The sequence below is a fragment of the Sinocyclocheilus anshuiensis genome, unplaced genomic scaffold (assembly GCF_001515605.1).
Source record: "Sinocyclocheilus anshuiensis isolate Anshui unplaced genomic scaffold, SAMN03320099.WGS_v1.1 scaffold1531, whole genome shotgun sequence".
Classification (NCBI taxonomy): Eukaryota; Metazoa; Chordata; class Actinopteri; order Cypriniformes; family Cyprinidae; genus Sinocyclocheilus; species Sinocyclocheilus anshuiensis.
In genome coordinates, this window is record NW_015551200.1 from 764,064 (window position 1) to 768,148 (window position 4,085).

At 37.2% G+C, this 4,085-nt stretch overlaps 1 protein-coding gene across 1 annotated transcript in view; it reads left to right on the top strand.

Moving 5' to 3' along the window:
• Positions 1-4,085, top strand: part of LOC107663366 (misshapen-like kinase 1) — a 49,820-nt gene that overhangs the window by 7,450 nt on the left and 38,285 nt on the right. The gene's annotated exons all lie outside the window — the stretch shown is intronic.

Consider the following 4,085-nt stretch of genomic DNA (forward strand, 5'->3'; position numbering starts at 1 on the left):
GGTCTGAATACTTTCCGTACCCGCTGTACGTGCTGTAGCCTATTGTATTTAATAAATAAGCTGAAAATGAAAAAAGAAACAAAATAAAAAATTTTTACTCCTTATGCATGCATAACTCGTGCAATGCAATAACAACGTGATTTGCAGCTGTCGCGCTTTTCGTCATGTCATTATAGCATTTTATTTAAAAAATGGAGCGCTTCCTTGTTATTATATTGATTAATATAATAATATACTAAACCATCCTTTAATATATAGGCAGGCGTATTATAGCCTATTCCGCGCTCAAGCTCGCACATAAAGTAGGGTGACCATATTTTAGTTTTCCAAAAAGAGGACAGTGGGTGAGGGGGGCTGTGGTGTGGTTGGTTGGTGGTTAAAGTAATGCCCAAAGTAACGCAATGACCATATCCCAAATAACAAAACTCAAAATATCATACCTAAAATACATTTTACATTTACAGTCACTGTTATGCATATTGATCATAAACACAGCTAAAAAGCTTCCTACCAGTGGCCATCCTTCACAAAACTTAACATCTAGCACAGTTTTATCACAGAATGCAAAATGTTTCAATACAAGCATTTCAGTCAAATTTAATTTATGCAACATTTCAAATGGGGAAAATCAACCCATGGTAACAGTTTAAAAGTAGCCCAATTCCATTGAAAAAAAAAAACCGTGGACTTGACAACCCTGCATCCAACACGAGCTGCAGGAGTCAGATTTGACTGATCACGGGTTGAGAGGAGAGATGACTGACAGATCATGCTGGAGGATTTGCTGCTCAACAGATCCTGAGCTCACTGACAAATATCTGATCTTCCTTTACACAGAGTGCGATTGCTAAATCGAAAGTGAAAGTGAACCGCGAGCGCTCATTCAAAAGAGATTTAAATACTCCGCATATTGATAGCGGCTCCCTGATGCGCGAAAATGATATGCTATATTAGAATGTTTGCGGGAGTGGGCGGGACTGGACACAAAAATCACGGGAGCGGGCGGTAATGGTCAGAAATTCAGCGGGAGCGGGATTAATAAAACAGTCCCTCGCAGGGCTCTAAAACAAAAACGCACACAATGAATGGCGACTGCAGAAAGCAAAAGCCGAATCCCGGACATTTTGGACGATTTAGAAATTCCCGGCCAGACGCAATTTTTTTAGGTCCGAAAAGAGGACATGTCCAGGAAAAAGAGGACGTATGGTCACCCTACATCAGGGGTCACCAAACTCGGTCCTGGAGGGCCGGTGTCCTGCAGAGTTTAGCTTCAACTTGCCTAAACACACCTGCTCCCACCAGGACCGAGTTTGGAGACCCCTGCCCTACATAAAGCAATTGCCTCAAAGCACCGGCAAAGTGATTATGAATGTGTCGAGGGGGGAAGAAGACATTTTAATTATTTATTAATAAACTAGTGCTTTCTGAGTCGGTGTCGGCTGCAAAGATGAAGTTGCCGAATTCCGACGCTGACTCGCCATCTCCTCATGGACGTGTCTTTACTCGAAATGCACCTTTTCATACGGACTACATAATTAGAGAATATTACAAAATAGAGTAGGCGAGTTTTCCTTATATTTATTTTATTATTCATATAAAAAAAGAATAATAACCTGTTTTGGTTATATTTACTATTAATTGCCCAGCTCCCCCGTCAATGATCTAGCACCCCCTCAGCACCTGCGTTCAAAATTCTCTAGCGCCGCCCCTGATGAGGGGAGGAAGCTGACAGAGAAAAAAGTGAATGAAGAACAGACTGAATGCAGACGAATTTCAATGTTTAAAGCTAAATTGTGTAATTTCCTCACTGCTAGTATAACCAAACAGAATTGGAAACATAATGCTGCTTTCAAACAGATTTCCCCAAAGCTCTCCTCATTTCTTATTGGTCAGTTAAGCAGATAGCCCTGCCCCAAACTCACTTAACTGGTTGAACCATTGGTTGATTTATGAAATTTTTATTTATTTTTTTGATAAATCATTCTACAAATGACTTGCGTATAGTCTGCATATTAAGCGGGGAATGGTATCTAGAAACCATGTGACATGTAGTGTGTAATAAGTCTTTATTCTTACAGGCTCGTAGTGATTTTAACCCTACAGACCTCTGTAATTATTGCAATGTATGACATGAGCCTTCTTTAAAAAGTGTGTAGGGTGTAATTTATACTTCAGGCTGTATTATTTGTAAAATGTGTTGTTTATGGGCTGTAGTGAGGCTATAGTTTATGTACTGTGTAAAATGACTGTGTACTGTAGGTTATACAGGATGTGGTGTATTAGTAGTTTATGGGTAGTAGTGAGATAGTGAAGCAGTCTATCCAGCTTAGATTTAGTGTAGTTTTAAATATGTAGTTTATAGACCAGTGTATACAGTACAGTGTGACATTTCTTAAAATGCTATGTTTTACTACAGTAGTTTTGGATGATTAATTAATATAGTGTTAAATATACATAACGTACCTTTATTTGAACGTGTATAAAAATTTTTATCTGATGAACTTTTTGGAAGTTTTGTGCTTGGGTTCTGTCAGATATCTTAATATTATATCTTATATATTATGGGAATATTTTTGCTAACCAAGTCAGTATTTATTTGACCAAAAATATGGTAATCTTTTTAAATACTATTACAATGTATTATTTTTTTTTAATTTCTGTTTTATATTTTAATGTTATCACACAATCCTTTGGAAATCATAACATGCTGATTTGGTGTTCAAGAAACATTACTTATTATTGAAAACAGTTGCTGCTTAACATTTTTGTGGAAAACCTTACTGAAAATCTTTTTTTTTTCTTTGATTAGTACTAACTAGGGGTGGAACGGTTCAACTTACTCACGGTTCGGTTTGCAGCACAGTTTTAGAGTCACGGTTTCGGTATGGTTCGGTATGTGCTATGTTTAGGGAAAAACTATACTGTCAAATAAAAATAAAGAAAATAAGAATAATCTATCTAACTACAAGCAACAGCACAAATAAATACAATAGAGTAAAGATACAAATAAAATAAACAGTGATTTTCAGTTGTTTTTTTTTAGGTAGGTCTAACATTAGTTTTTAGGCACAGAAATTGAATAAAGTAATCAAATGTAAAATAGCATTGCATATTTTACTTCTGCTATAGGATACTTACCAAGATGGGCATTTTGACATAATTTATGAGTGAATTTGTCCATTTAAACACAATACTTCAGAGAGAGCTTAAAGGGGTCATATGATGCTGCTAAAAATAACATTATTTTGTGTATTTGGTGTAATGAAATGTGTTTGAGGTTTAAGGTTCAAAAAACATTATTTTCCACATACTGTACATTATTGTTTCTCCTCTATGAAGGTCTTGATTGAATACCTTTTTGAAACGCGTCGATTTTTACAAAGCTCATCGTTCTGAAAAGCGAGGTGTACTCTGATTGGCCAGCTATCCAGTGCGTTGTGATTGGCTGAATTCCTCAAGCGTGTGACGGAAATGTTACGCCCCTTACCATACTGTGATGCTTCAACTTTAGTTAGTTTGTAATGTTGCTGTTTGAGCATAAAAGAGATTTGCGAAGTTACAAAGCTCAAAGTCCACTTCAAAAGTTGGAAAATATTTTATTTAACAGAAATAATTTTTCAAAAACTACAACGAACGACTCGTTTGGACTACAACACATATTTTCCGGGATTTGTGATACCACAAATATCGATGAATGGGACGAGATCTGGTTGAGCTGTACTAGAGAAGGCAACGAGTGGAAATGACAAATAACAAGCGCTACTCTACACTGCTCAAACACTGGTTTAAATATGAAAAAGTACTTACAGTCTCGGAGTCAGAACAGCCGGCATTGTAGTCTACTCTACCAGGATCAGGAAACAGTCCTCCATAAAATGCGCTGGACACATCTGAATATTTGTGTCCTCTTTTGGAAGGCCAAACAATGTATTTTCGCTTTTGCAATGAAACACAGCGTCTTCACAACATGGTGGCAGCAACAATAAAGTTAGAAGAGTTAGAAGAGAAGTGCCGCCTTTCTTTGCGTGAACATTTGGGCAGCGTTATGCAAATCTTCCCACATCATGACGTAGACATGTGGGGGC